The sequence below is a fragment of the Papio anubis genome, chromosome 3 (genome assembly GCF_008728515.1).
Source record: "Papio anubis isolate 15944 chromosome 3, Panubis1.0, whole genome shotgun sequence".
In the NCBI taxonomy this organism is placed as follows: Eukaryota; Metazoa; Chordata; class Mammalia; order Primates; family Cercopithecidae; genus Papio; species Papio anubis.
Window position 1 is genome coordinate 79,509,418 of NC_044978.1, and position 16,355 is coordinate 79,525,772.

The window sequence follows — 16,355 nt, forward strand, 5'->3', positions numbered from 1 at the left end:
TTTAAATTACAAACTCAATCCACTTGTTGCATTTCAAAAGTGCAATACTTTTCTTTTTTTTTTTTTTTTTTTTGAGACGGAGTCTCGCTGTGCTCCCAGGCTGGAGTGCAGTGGCCTGATCTCGGCTCACTGCAAGCTCCGCCTCCCGGGTTCACGCCATTCTCCCGCCTCAGCCTCCCAAGTAGCTGAGACTACAGGCGCCCGCCACCACGCCCGGCTAGTTTTTTGTATTTTCAGTAGAGACGGGGTTTCACCATGTTAGCCAGGATAGTCTCGATCTCCTGACCTCGTGATCCACCTGCCTCGGCCTCCCAAAGTGCTGGGATTACAGGCTTGAGCCACCGCGCCCGGCCTGCAATACTTTTCTTTATTCATCAGTGAAAGAAGTTAGAAATTAACTTCCCCAAAAATCAGCAACTGGCAAACAAATTTCCTTGAAAGTCACAGTCACGTATTTAGTGCATCCCTGAAAAGAACAGGGGCAAGACAATTTCCACCCACGTTCATGAGTTTCATCAAATACTGAGCCTACTCAAGGGTGGAGAGAAAGGGTGACTTTCAAAAAGGAGTATGTTATTAAATAAGGCATTTACTATATTCTTTCCTAAAAGCACCCCATATAGGGAACATGTTTTTTAAGCTAGATCTAAGAAGTCGAATATGGAATCAATCCATGCTTCTCTTTTTAAGGACTAACCACTGGTTAATGAATCAAAAAAAAAAAAAAAAAAAGAAAAGAAAAAGGACTAAAAAACAAACCCTACAAACACTCCTCCTCCAAAAAAGAGAAAAAATAAAACCCCACTAAGATGTCCCAGATTACCCTCCAGAATGGACTCAGGGAGCAGCTTCAACAATTCCGATTAGTCTGTTACACAGTCATCACAAGCATGCCTTGCTTTTAAGTAAAAACAGAATTGTTTTTTGAAACGAAAAGCAAAAATGAGTACTGATCACTTTTCTAAGAATACACAATTACTCAGAATTAACTAGTATTGGGAGGGAGAAGGGGGCCATACCTATAATCCCTGTCTCACGGGGATGCGTGTGGGTTAGTGCAGGGTATCTGTCATTATTGCAGAAATGCATTTTAATGTTTAATCTTTGGTTTGATTTAAACATTTTTTTTAGTATGATGCCTACACCAGCCGTGCAGAAAGGGCTCTGGAGAGATGTTCACAGCAGCATAGGCTTGCAGCTCCTCTTCAGTTCTGGAGGCTCCAGGTCAGCCAATATTGCTTTGTCAAATCCATTCTTTAGGTCTTGCTGTGTGGGTGCAGGACCGTCCATATACTAGACAGCCTTCAGGTTGTGGGCTGGCTTTTCGGCAGTCTCTGAAGTGATAGGCTTCTGTTTGTTTTTGGTAATTTTCTCAATAATAGACGGATCATCTCTGAGATCAATTTGGGTCATGACAAGCAAGAAAGGAGCCTTTGGGCAGTGGTGAGTTATCTCAGGCCCTCACTTTTCTTTCACACTTTAAAATGAACATGGAGAGACCACTGAGAAACAGACTAGAAATATATCTGTTGTGGGTAACTCTGCAGTTATAACCTGTCATAATCTTCTTGACGTGCAGTATTAAAAGTCCAGGAGTATATGGCTCTGCACCAATCCTAACTGTGAATGCATAGTTGTCAAAAACAGTCTGTACCTATTAGGATGGAAATTTGTTGTGTAGGATATCAGGAGACATGTTTTACCAACAACTCCATTGACCACAACAATGCACCTAATTGTCTGCATTGTTGAAATAGTTTTGTATCCACTTTAAATATTTGAAATTTGATGTTGACCTCAGCTTCTCCAGAAAAGAGTTTTATTAGGAAGAAGGGGACTGGAGAAGAGGGGGAAGAGATGTCCATTTTGCAGCACAGAATCTGGCCACAAAGGTGGGATCAGCAAACTGCTGTGGGAGAAGCTCTGGACACTGCAGACAGAGCGGGTTTACCGGGGAGGCACTGTCCACAAAGTCGCTCAGCACACATAGATGTTTCGGGTGCACGACAAACTTTCCCACAGTATATAGGACTCTTGATGAGACAAAACGATTACTCAGTGTGAGCTAGTTCATAAGTATTATATGTCACAGCCTTTTCACATTTGAATCTCTGATCTCACTTTCAAAAAAACCTTTGTAAACAGCTCTATTAAGGTATGATCTACATAACTTTGACTTATTAAAAGTTATTTTTGGCAAATTTACAGAGTTATGCAACAGTCACCACAATCAATTAGAACATTTCCATCACTCTAGAAAGATTCCTCAGGCTCATTTGCATCACTCTCCACTCTTACCTCCAGCCCCAGGCAACTACAAATCTACTTTCCGTCTCTCTAGGAAGCAAAGAGCAAGCTGAGCTGGAGACACATTTACTTTGGGTTTAGTGGGATATTTTTGTGCGGTTCATGGTCATTTCCATGTACTGTTAAGATATTGCTAGTCATGCCCATGTAGGAATGGCTTCCAGGAATACTCCTGTTATCCATTGGGCCTCCCGCTTTGATTGAATTTTAATGGTATATAGAGAAGGATATTCCTTTCCCTATTCTGCCTCCAGGTCCTGGACCTCCATTTCTAATAGAGTCATAAAGAACTCTGTACCCAAATGAGAGTACACATTATTTCAAACACATATGGATGATTCACAATGTAATGACCACATGGTAGGCCTCAAAGGGAATCTCAAAAGTGACCTTAAACTTGCTAACATATAAGCTAAGTTCATGAAATTAAATACAAGAAATTAGAGTTTTCTGCCTGCTTCCTGAAGAGCAAGAAGACTGGTGGTCTGGTTCTTGGGCTTCCCTAGCAGCATGGCCCCCAAATGCCAGTCTCCCCTCCTGTCTCAAAAGAAGACACCAAGACCACCTCCTGCTCTGCAACCAGAGGAGACTTCGGCCTCTGTAGGCTTGCTGAAGAAGGGCAAAAAAGAACAGCAAGAAGCAATTGAACACATTGATAAATACAAAATGAAATAGACAGACTTAATGAACAAGACAGTGAGGAGATTTTGAAAGTAGAACAGAAATATAACAAACTCTGCCAACAATTTTTTTAGAAGAGGTCAGAATTGATCTCCAAAATCCTAAGTTTTGGGGTAACAACGTTTGGCAATCATCCACAAGTGTCTGCACTGCTGGGGAACGAAAACGAAGAGGCATTGCATTATTTGACCAGAGTTGAAGTGACAGAATTTGAAGATATTAAATCAGGTTACAGAGTAGATTTTTATTCTGATGAAAATCCTTACTTTGAAAATAAAGTTCTCTTCAAAGAATTTAATCTGAATGAGAGTTAATCCATCTTCAAAGTCCACTGAAATCAAATGGAAGTCTGGAAAGGATGTGAGTAAACATTTAAGTCAAATGCAGAATAAAGCCAGCAGGAAGAGGCAGCATGAGGCACCAGAGAGCTTCTTGACCTGGTTTACTGACCATTCTGATGCAGGGGCCGATGACTTAGGAGAGGACATCAAAGGTGGTATTTGGCCAAACCCATTACAGTACTGCTTGGTTCCCGATATGGATGATGAAGAAGGAAAAGAAGATGATAATGAGGAGGAGGAGGAAGGATTAGAAGACATTGATGAAGAAGGGGATGAAGATGAAGGTGAAGAAGATGATGATGAAGGGGAGGAAGGACAGCAGGATGAAAGAGATGACTAACAGAACACTGACGGATTCCAACCTTCCCCCTTTTAAATTTTATCCAGTCCCTGGGGGCAAGTTGTAGTCTGTTTTGTTTTGTTATTGCCTCTTGTGCTCAGTCGACTTATTCTTGAGGTCTCCTTTTTCTACACTTATTTGGGGGAAATATCTTGAGCAGAATACAATGAGAAAAGAGTCTTTACCCCTTTCTGTTTGAAATTCATTGTTATCCCTTCCTGCCTGAATAAAAACTGTATGGAATCAACACCACCGAGCTCTGTGGGGGAAAAAAAAAAAAACCTGCTCCCTTCGCTCTGCTGGAAGCTGGAGGGTGCTAGGCCCCTGCGTAGCAGTGCATAGAATTCTAGCTTCTTGCCTCCTTTCTCTGTATACTGGGCTCAGAAAGTACACTGTGTGTCTATGTGAATATGGACAGTTAGCACTGACCAACATGTATCTATTTTCTCGTTTAAAAAAAAAAGAAGAAAAAAACCTTTAAAAATGGGGTTGGCTGGGTGCGTTGGCTCACGCCTGTAATCCCAGCACTTTGGGAGGCCAACGCGGGTGAATCACTTGAGGTCAGGAGTTCAAGACCAGCCTGGCCAACATAGTGAAACCCTGTCTCCACTAAAAAAATACAAAAATTATCTGGGCATGGTGGCAGGCACCTGTAATCCCAGCTACTCGGGAGGCTGAGGCAGGAGAATTGCTTGAACCCAGCAGGCGGCGGTTGCAGTGAGCTGAGATGTGGTTGGTTGTGTTAACTTCTACTTCCTGCCAGTTAGCCCTTATCTGCTTTTTTTTTTCTCCCTTAGCATTTAATCATTACCTGACATATTACATAATTTTAAAATCTGTCTCCCCCAACTGGAATGTAAGCTCCATGACAGAAGAGACCTTGTCTGTTTTGTTCACTGCTCTATCACCAGCACCTAAGTAGTAGGTTCTCAAATATCTGCTGAATAAACTTAATAGATCAATAATAAAACAGGGCTTTAAAACTACAACCACCTTTAGGCCGGGCGCAGTGGCTCACGCCTATAATCCCAGCACTTTGGGAGACCAAGGTGGGTGGATTGCCTGAACTCAGGAGTCTGAGACCAGCCTGGGCAACACGGTGAAACCTCATCTCTACTAAAATACAAAAAATTAGCCAGGCATGGTGGTGTGCACCTGTAATACCAGCTACTCGGGAGGCTGAGACAGGAGAATCACTTGAACCAGGGAGGCGGAGGTTGCAGTGAGCCGAGATCACTCCATTGCACTCCAGCCTGGGTGACAGAGCGAGACACTGTCTCAAAAAAAAAAAACAAAACAACAACAACAACAAAAAAAACTACAACCACCTTTAAAAATAATAGAAACACACAAACTTGTGGTTAGTAGTACATGGGGATTTGCCAGACACTGTTCTAGGCTGATGGTAGAGTGATGAATAAAAAAGATGAGTTTCTATATTCACAAACTGTGTATTTGACAAAGGACGAATATGTAGAATCTACAAAGAGCTCACACAAATCAACAAGAAAAACACAAATAATCCCATCAAAAAGTGGATAAAGGATGTGAATAGACAATTCTCAAAAGAAGATATACAAACAGCCCACAAATGTCAAAAAATACTCAACATCACTAATTATCAGGGAAATGCAAATTAAAACCACAATGAGATATCAACTTACTCCTGTAAGAATAGCCATAATTAAGAAGTGAAAAAACAATAGATGTTGGTGTGGATGTGGTGAAAAGAAAACACTTTTATACTGCTGGTGGTAATGTAAACTAGTCCAACCACTATGGAAAACAGTATGGAGATTCCTTAAAGAATTAAAAGTAGATCTACCATTCAATCCCGCAATCCCACTACTGGGTATCTACACAAAGGAAGAAGTCATCATATGAAAAAGATACCTGCACACACGTTTATAGCAGCACAATTTGCAACTGCAAAAATATGGAACAAACCTGAATGCCCATCACCCAATGAGTAAATAAAGAAAATGTGGTATATATATATTTATACCACACACGCGCGCACACACACACACACACACCATGGAATACTACTCAGCCATAAAAAGAACAAAATAATGTCCTTTGTAGCAACTTAGATGGAGTTGGGGGCCATCATTCTAAGTGAAGTGACTCCAGAATGGAAAACCAAATACAGTATGTTCTAGCTTATAAGTGGGGGCTAAGCTATGAGGATGCAAAGATGTAAGAATGATATAATGTACTTTGGCGATTCAGGTGGGGGGAAGGTTGGGTGGGGATGAGGGATAAAAGACTACATATTGGGGCCAGGCGAGGTGGCTCATGCCTGTAGTCCTAGCACTTTGGGAGGCCAGGGTGGGTAGATTGCTTGAGGCCTGGAGTTCAAGACCAGCCTGCCCAACATGGTGAAACCCCGTCTCTACTAAAAATACAAAAATTAGCTGGGCATGGTGGTGTGTGCCTGTAGTCCCAGTTACTCGGGTGCCTGAGGCATGAGAACCACTTCAATCTGGGAGGCAGAGGTTGCAGTGAGCCAAGATTGAGCTACTGCACTCCAGCCTGGGTGACAGAACAAGACTCCAACTCACAAAACAAAAAAACAAAAAACAAAAAACAACAAAAAAAGACTACATATTAGGTACAGTGTATACTGCTTGGGTGATGGCGATGGGTGCATCAAAATAACAGAAATCACCACTAAAGGATTTATCCATGTAACCAAAACCACCTGTACCCCCCAAAACTATTGAAATAAAAATAAAAATTATTTTAAAAATTGAGACTTAAGAAATTTTTTTTTAAAAGATGAGTTCTGTGTTCTTACTTTACACAGAACCTAGTGGGGAAGCTTGTTCACCTAGTGAACAAGTAATTAAGTAAAGTGACATAAAGGTTAGAATAGGAAAACTAACTGTAAGGGCGTATGGGAATATACAGCAGGGAGACCCCGCCTAGGCTAGTGGTAAGGGACAGGCTGGCTTCAGTGTACACTAATAACTGAAGGAGGAAGAGCAGTAAACCAGATAAAAAAGTAAAGATGAGTTCTTAGCAGGAGGAACACCATGTTTACAGGCTCAGAAGTTTTAAGAGGTCATAACCACTATTTTAATAAACAGATAGGTCAAAAGCCTGAGATAGTCTTTTTAGAATAAACCTGATAGCAAAACAAACAAACAAAAAACAAAAACAAAAAACCCACAATTGTGGCTTACTGGTAAGCATCGAGTTTTGAAGTCTGATGGTATGTACATGTAATGAACTAAGACTACTTGCTTCTTTCTGTATACCCATCTGTACTGGAGAGTCTGAAGCAAAAAGTGTAGTTAATACATCGATCACAGTCAACAGTGGAGGAGGCAGCAGCCCACATGATAATATTTTGGTTTTCCATGTCTAGTGTGGAATAATTTTAGTGAAGGTGGAAAGTGATAGGAGGGCAAAGGGCAGGCTCGATGTGGGAGTATTATTACTATTCTTACTGTTGTGCTGTTATTTTGTTAAGACATTGACTGCCATTTATCAAGTATTTACTACAAGCTGGGTGCTGCACAAGAAACTTTACATACTCGTTCCATATAATTCTCACAAAACTCTTACCAAGGAACTATTATCCTCTAGTAGGGATATGAAGGCTCAGAGAAGTTTAGAGACTTGCCCCAGGTCACACAGCTAACAGAGGAACTATAATTCAAATTTTGTTGTTTGGCTTGCAAACCCACATTCTTTCTATTACAGTCAGTCTAACATACTGTGACAGATCTAGTGCTAGAACTGAATTCATTTTCACTATCAAATTTATTCCCATTATGCCTCTCAGATTGTCTTCTAATTTCCCTTCAGCACAGTATGGAATGTTGGTTGGTTGGCATTCTTTACCTGGTGGGAGATGCAAATCTTACTTTTGAAGAGTTTGAATCATCAGTGATCCATTCTTTTACTAGGCTATTATATTTCATTAACTTTTAGTACTGAACATAGAAGTATTAAGAGGCACTCTGGAAAAATCCTCTAGACACAGTCCTCCTTGCCCAGTTACGTCACAGCAAATCAATTCCTCTTCATAATCCAGACGATTCTCCTTCTGGTTGTTGACAGAAGAAGCCCCAAATGGCTACGTAATACTCATAACTTCCAATACAGTTGGAACGATGCTGTGTCCCTTTGAGAACTAAGCATCTCTCCTTTGTAAACTAAGACCCTAAAATTCGGGGACTATATTAAGGGAATGATTTCACTTTCAATTCTTGATTCTCAGACCTGTGTGTCTGGCTACAGGAGAAAAATGTTGGTTGCTTATTCAAAGCATATACTGTATCCTGTAGGATGATACTCCAACCATCACCATAACTGAGTCTTCAGAAGAACATTCCACCTTTTTGCCAGGTCAGCTGCTTTGGGGGGTCTGTAGTAGTCTGTTCCTGCATTGCTATAAAGAATTACTTGAGACTGGGTAATTTATAAAGAAAAGGCTTAACTGACTCACAATTCCACAGGCTGTACAGGAAGCATGGCTGGGGAGGCCCCAGGAAACGTACAATCATGGCCAAAGGCTAAGCGGAAGCAGGTACGTTTTACATGACCAGAGGAGGAGGAAGAGAAATCAGGGGTAGGTGCTACACACTTTTAATCAACCTGATCTCATGAGAACTCACTATCACAAGTACAGCAAGGGGGAAATCTGCCCCTATGATCCAATCCAATCACCTCACAGCAGGCCCCTCCTCCAACCTTGGGGATTACATGAGATTTGGGCAGGGACACAAATTCAAACCATATCAGGGTGACAGGTTGTAGTAACAGCAGTGAATTCCCATTAACACACTTCTTTTGCTATGAGTTCCTCGATCAGAAGCAATGTTGTGGAGGTCATATGGCAATGATGAAGGCATTCTGTAAGCCCACAGATGGTGGTGGTAGCAGAAACACTGCAATCTGGGCAGGCAAATCCATATCCAGATTGTGTGTCTATTCCATTGAGGACAAATGCTCCATATCAAAGGGGTACAATGTAATCAACATATCAGGTGGCTACCAGTTTTCCCCAAGGAATGATGCCATATTGAGGAATCAAAGTAGGTCTCAGCTGACAACGCTTAGAAATAACAGTGGCAGTAGCCAGATCAACCTTGGTGAAGGGACATCTATAATATTTAGCCCACACATAGCTTCTATCCTTACAAGTATGGTAACTTTGTACATGAACCATTGAGCAAATGCTGGGGTGGCTACAGAAAGAGGCTGATATTCACAGCATGGGTCACCTTCTCCACCTGATTGAGATGGACAAATTTTGCTGCAGATGCCCTTTGGGGTGCATGGATATGGAACACAACTATCTCATGTGCTGTGTCCATTTCGTGAAGTTCATTCAAATCCCTCTTCTCCAAACCTCCTTGTCCCCAATTTTCTAATCCTGTTCCTGCCTTTTGTCATCTAGTCATTTGCCATTGCCTATGAAGCTACATAGATCTACATCTTTTGAGATCTACATCTCATAAAGTGTCAATCACTGTACTGCTTGAAGTTTTGCCCACAAAGAGGATTTATTATTAGACTAATACTATAGCAGACCAGTTGATGCCAGCACTTTGTCTTAAATTCAGGTTTTAGTTTCTCCCTTAACTGATTATAGGAAAACATCCCCATAGGCCATAAATGTGAATGCAGGGAAAGGAAGCGGTGTCATGAGTCGGAGCTGCCTGCTCATGCAACTGACTTTAGGATCTGCTGAGCCTGATCCCTTATATACTAACGTTAAGCAGCCACTTATCGATAGATCGCTACTGTGCATATTCACTCCTACTGCTTGGTTCACACTGGTCAGCATAGATCCCAAGGACATTCGACATCCTATACTAGACAGCTTAATAACAATCTAAGAGCTACTCTCACAAAGGTAAGTTTTGTTTTTTTTGTTTTTTTTTTTTTTTTGCAGAAGAGGTCATGGCTCTGCTCTAAAACCCTAGAGAAGTCCGACTCTCCGGTTGAGGCTTGTTATGGCATTTGTATTTGCCACAGACCCTGCCGAGTTGGATCTGCTGCGTCAATAAAGCCCAAGTGGCAAAACAGTTTGCACTGAAGTCTGAGTTGATGTAGAGCCTTCTTTTGCTCTAACCACACCTCAGATTGGCAGCCTTACAAGTTACTTGGTTATGGAGTAGAGTAGCACACTGAAATGTTGTATACATAGCTTCCAAAAAAAAAGCCACCAAGCATTGTGCCTCACATTGTGGAAAGTGGCAAAGGGAGCAGCAACTTGTCCTCTATATTAGTGGGGATCTTGCAACATGCTCCAGACCACTGAAACTCAACTTCAGAGGTAGTATACTCCTGAATTTTCATAAGGTTTATTATCCATCTTCTGGCACCATTCTCATTCTATGCCAGATTTTCTTTCAATTTCTATCTAGCGTATTATAGTATGTTTCTCCTCTTATCCAACTGAAACTTTTATTCACAGGTCTTCAATGCATTTTCTCTCTAGCTTGGCATAACATTGGTTCTGCTGGACACAGTGGCTCACACCTGTAATCTCAGGGCTTTGGGAGGCTGAGATGGAAGGATCGCTTGAGCCCAGATGTTCAATATTAGCCTGGGCAACATAGCAGTATCTTGTCTCTACAAAAAAATAATTAGCCAGGCATGGTAGTACATGCCTATAGTCCTAGCTGCTCAGGAGACTGAAGCAGGAGGATCCCTTGAGCCCAGGAATTTGAGGCTGCAGTGAGCTATGATCATACCACTGTACTCTAGCCTAGCAAGACCCTGTCTCTAAGGGGGAAAAACTGGTTCAACAAACATTTACTAAATGCCTACTGTATGTCAGGTATAGGGGGCACTATGACTAAGAGAACCTGGTTCCCACGTTTGAGAGAGAATGTCAATTGTAACACAGTCTGATGGGGGCTATAGTAGAGATGAGAATGTGTTATGGATACACACAAGAGTATTTAACCCAGATGAGAGAGCCATCAGGAGAGGCTGCCAGGAGGTAATGATCCCTAGGCTGAATTCTGAAGGATAAGGAGGAGGAAGTGCTAAGAAAGCCAGGAAGGGAATGAAAGACAGGGTTTTCCAAGCAGGGGAGCAGCATTTGCAAAGCCTGGATGTGAACAAAGAACAGGCCCTATAATGATGTACATTTACCTTCTTTTCCTTTCAAAGTTATTCTTCTGGTTACTACTCATTCTCCACCCCAATTTTGTCCTCACTCCTCACAGATTATGACCCAAAAGAGTGCCATAAATGCTATGAAGACAATTTAGGTTCATTACATTTTTGGTAAAAACCTTTTGAAAGACCACTTTTTGCTTGTGAACACAGTATTCAGGGTCCTAGTTATTAAATACAGCTTTAAATTTTGACCTTTCTTGTTTAAACATCTTATTCATCCATTTCTCCATTTACCTCTATTATTCTTAACTCTGAACATAATTACTTACCAGCTTTTGATAACTAATAGGAGACAGGCTAGAGAAACAGTCATCTTCCATTCTATTAGAATTTTTCTGGTTCCATAGGAAGTGCATGTAATAGGCATTTTCTATTGTTACTATGCAAGTCATAAGACCTAACCCCCAAAGAAGCACAATTTGAAAGAAATCGACTACAGGGGAAAAAGATCCATAAAAACTTTCATTAAAAATGGGAAAAAGTCCTCCTAACTGGTATAACGTTTTACAGATTTCCCAAGGGTCACTGTGAAATGACTCCACTATAAGAAAGGCTAATAAGCTTTTCCAGTTGTTCAATTAAATTAAATGTGTTTCTGCCATGTATCCTGTCTTGGGAAGAGTACCTGGGGACATGTGAAGTGGGATAAGAAGTTTAAAGAAAATCCAAAATACAATCCCTGCTCTAAAGCAAATTCCTAAGTAATAAAGACTTGAGAGGAACATATAGAAATTGCTTGTTTATTTTTAAAGAGAATGAGCTTAAACATATGATTTAATATTATAAAACAATATCCTATTAAGTTAAAAAGAACCCAGTTATAATATGGCAGTTGGCTTAATTCTATATACAAGTTATTTAAATTAGCACATATTCACTGGCTACATCATCAAAATGTTATAAGCAATATAGAGGGGTATTTATTTTTAGCAATGAAAGCATATTATTCTACCAAAAATATTTAAAACTCAGTTATAGAAAACTAGAAAAATATAGTGAAATATGCATATATACATCATTATACACAAATCAAATAATCTATAGCAATCTCAATGGTTATCAAGCTAAAATAATACATATCTGAAATGCAAAAATAGCAGAAAAACCATGAATACCTCCCAACAGGATGATACATTCATAAGAAAATGCTTGAGTACTGACTGTAGGATAGTTTCTGTCAGTTGTCTGACCTGCTGTGTGACAACACCTGTATAAACACTTTTGTGCATTCTTGCAAAATTATAAACCTTGTACAGGAACCAGGCATCTTATAAGTACAGTCCTAAGCAAACTCTAATAAAACATTGATTTTCACTTGTGGAAACACATTTTAGTGGTCTTTAGTAATTTATTTATTAGTAAGTAATAACATTACTAGTAAGTAATTACTTGTAAGTAATGCTCATTGGTCCAAAAATGAAAATCCACAGAACTGTGCATTGTTTACTAAACAAAAAAAATTTTAATTTTTGGATCTGCCCATGTCTAATCTGAAGGCAATGAATACATTAATAGCTTCTGTGTCTCCTGATTATGATTACCTTCTCAACTTAAACCAAGTACACAAACATACTTCCCACCCACTTGTTTTATATTAAGTATTACTTCTTACAGTTATTATAAGAATGCAGGCGGGAGGAGGATACCAATTTTTTGGTTGATACAGATCCTGTCTCTGAATTCAGAGGCAAAAGATGAATGAATTATGTAGTATCTCCTATTTTTGTTTTTCAGATTTCACGTGCCAAAGCTTGAGTGTTCTTAATTTTTTCTTTAAAAATTTGTGTTTTTTTTTTCTTTGAGACAGAGTCTTGCTCTGTCATCCAGGCTGGATTACAATGGTGCAACTATAGCTCACTGTAGCCTCAAACTCCTGGGCTCAAGTAATCCTCTCACCTCAGGCTCCCAGGCAGCTAGGACTACAGGCACATACCACCACAACTGGCTAATTTTTTATTTTTATTTTTTATGGAGATGGGGTCTTGCTATGCCGCCAAGGCTGGTCTCAAACTCCTGGCCTCGAGAGATCCTCCCACCTCGACCTGCCAAAGTGTTGGGATTACAAGCGTGAGCCATCACACCCGGCTGAGTGTTCATTTTTTTCATAACTCGTCTTCTTTCAGTAAGTTTTAGTTTTCTCTAGATAACGTCTGCAATGTTATTTTCAACTTTGTTGTGAGTTTTCATCTTTTTCTATGTCTTCAAAAGTATTTTAGTGAGAAGATATTTAGAAGAGGAGGGCTCATGGTTTATTTAATATAACACTTTGCTAATATGTGCATTTCCTAGCCTCACAAGTTGAATACGTAACAGTCAAATCCCCAAATAGCTATCATATAGCATTTGCCACACACATATATACATATTAATGTATGAATACTTTTAATAATTAATGTATGCGTTTTAATGTATCTCTCGCCAGGTCCCTAATCAGGTAGTGAATATGAATTGAGGTATCCAAAAAGCTCTCCCAGGAAATTCTGATCCGATCCCTACCACTAACACTAAGAACCACTATCTGTTTTTAGTTAGTTGAAAAAGCAGCTCACAGAATTCCTGACAATCTTACCCCTTGATCTCACCCAACACTCCCTGCCTCACAAAGCAAATGGCCAAAAGACGGCAATGAGAATGAATTATCCACTTCCCATCAGGATTACTCTTCTCATGACTATATTTTGGTTTATGTCAGTCTCCACACACGCTAACTGAAACCTGGCTGTCTTGAGGATATTATCTTCCTCCAAACCTGTCAAAGGATGGCTGTGTTTGATGCTAAACCCCGGGCAGGCATCCCTCAACTCCTCTGTAGGCATCTGGATTGTTCTTCCTCCTTGCCTACCTCACGCCCTCAGCATATCCCCTTGCCACTCCTCCTTATTGCAATCATTTACAGTCCCCGTGTCCCCAGGATTATTCCTGTCATTTTTTGGGGGAAAATTTTAATAATCAAATAGATGATCCATTTGAAACCCTGAGCTCTAAGTTCTCACATCCCTACCTCTAGTTATCTTTAATAACATCTCAACCACTTATTCCCCTTAGTCTTGTCGTTATCTAAACTTCCCCCAAATCTCAATTCCAAGCTTTTCATATCCTAACCACTACATCTTATCTTGCCAACTCATTCTTTCTGACATCTATACTCTTAAAAGCTCTTTAACCTCAATGGGACCTCCAAACAACTAAGCCCGCTACCCATCACTACCCATCTCTATCCAGCACCCATTTTGTGCTCTTGTAGCTTAAATGAGAGTCACTCCCTTGTATACATTCTAAATTCCCTTGCTCCTCCTCTATTCCTTGTATCCAACTGTGGTTAAACCCAACTTTCTACCAAGCACTGAATATAGCTAGAGGAAAGAGGTACAGTTATGCTTATTAGTTTCATTTTAAGTTCGACTCACAGCCCAAGATGGGCCCTCACAATCCTACTACATACCACTGGTAAATTCAACATCTTACTCTCCTAGACTATTTTGCAAAACCTCTAACCCTCTTACCCCTTTTCAGCTGATAATTCTGCTGCTTCTTTCACAGAGAAAAGAGCAATCAGAAGGTAACTTCTGCATTCATCTACCACAAAGTTCTCCTATTTGGACAGCTCTTGTTCCAGGTATCTATGTGGCTTCAGCTCTCTGCTCAACTCTCATCTTCTTAAAAGAGCCTTTCCTGGTCACTATCAAAAACAGTATTTTCCATCTCCTTTCTGAGCTTTATTTTTCTTCATAACATTCATCATACTTACATAGAATTATACATCACACTTACAAATTATATAAAATGATTTTTGCCTCTCCCCAGTCTTATATGTTCTCACTTCGGAGTATAAGCTTTGTGGAAGTGAGGATTTTATTTTGTGCCTGGAACAATATCTGGCAAGCACTAAATGCTTATAAATATTTATTGAATGAGTGACAAAATATCCAAAGACAAAAGATTTTTGTCTTTTATAAAGAAGAATTATACTTTTTAGGGTGAAATTGAAGTACTTAGTTGCCCTTAGAGTACTATAGTTTCTCTTTTTTTTTTTTTGAGTTGGAGTCTGGCTCTCGCCCAGGCTGGAGTACAGTGGTACAATCTCGGCTCACTGCAACCTCTGCCTCCCAGGTTCAAGTGATTCTTCTGCCTCAGCCTCCCGAATAGGTGGGACTGCAGGCAGGCACCACCATGCCTGGGTTAGTTTCTCTTAATGTTCAGATTCTCTCTTGCTGGAGGCAGCATGGTATAGGGACAAGTATGGACCTGTGGGTGGGGGGTGGGGTGGGAGTAGGTTGTGGGTAGGAAGAACATTTGGATTTTTACTATTAGCATTGTCACTAATTAGTAAGTAAAGTCATTTAGGGTGAGTCATTTAACCTCTAACTTCCATCAGGGAATGTGAGAGTACTTTTTTTCCCCAAAGAAATGAGATCCACGAAAGCACAAAACCAGTAAAAATAAACCACTACACACAGCAAGTCTTTTTCTTTTCTTTTTTTGAAAGATTCCTTTTTTTTTTTTTTTTTTTTTGAGACAGGGCCTCACTCTATTGCCCAGACTGAGTGTGGTGGTGTGGTCAGAGTTCACTGCAGCCTTGACCTCCTCAGCTCAGGATGTCCTCCTACCTTAGCCTCCTGAGTAGGTGGGACTACAGGTGCACACCATCCCTGGCTAACTTTTTTGTATTTTTGTAGAGGCAGGGTTTCCCCCATGTTGCCCAGGCTGGTCTCGAACCCCTGGGCTCAAGTCATCCGCTCACTTTGGCCCCTCAAAGTGCTAGGATTATAGGTATGAGCCACCAAGCCTGGCAGAGTCTTTTTCCTTCCAAAGTTTGTTGATGGGGACTTTCATAGTGTACAGAATAAAATTTACATCACATAATCTAATGGATCCTTAACAGTTTTTTATAGCAAACAAGTTGACACTGAATGAGAGGTTTCTGGATCAGACGAAAATCACTTTCAAAATTCAAGATGGCAATCTTAAAGTCAATTAAATAAATGGGATAGTCACATGTGTTACTAAAATTTTCTTGCTATAAGTGTGCAGGCAAAAACATCTAATATAAATGAAAAAGACAATTTAAGATTATACTTACTAATTAAGAGTATTTTTGAAAGTAGCACCATTTGTTTTAGAATACAAACAGAATAAGTACTTGGTAATGTCCACAGACTAATGAAAATGTATTGATTCATATATATTACTTTTTTCTTTCTTTTTGATACGGAGTCTCACTCCGTTGCCCAGGCTGGAGTGCAGTGGCGTGATCTTAGCTCACCCCAACCTCAGCCTCCAGGTTCAACCGATTCTCCTGCTTCAGTCTCCTGAGTAGCTGGGATTACAGGTGCCTGCCACATTTGGCTAATTTTGGTATTTTTAGCAGAGATGGGGTTTCACCATGTTGGCCAAGCAGGTCATGAACTCCTGACCTCAAGTGATCTGCCCGCCTTGGCCTCCCAAAGTGCTAGGATTACAGGCATAAGCCACCATGCCTGGCCTGATTCACATATATTACTAACTGAAATGCAGTATCACTGCACTTCCCCAATTAG

General features: G+C 40.4%; 2 pseudogenes; one reads left to right on the plus strand and one right to left on the minus strand.

The window, feature by feature from the left end:
* Positions 1-276: 276 nt before the first annotated feature.
* Positions 277-3,072, minus strand: LOC103884565 (annotated as a pseudogene).
* LOC101023263 lies at positions 2,794-3,669 on the plus strand (annotated as a pseudogene).
* The last annotated feature ends 12,686 nt before the right edge of the window (positions 3,670-16,355 follow it).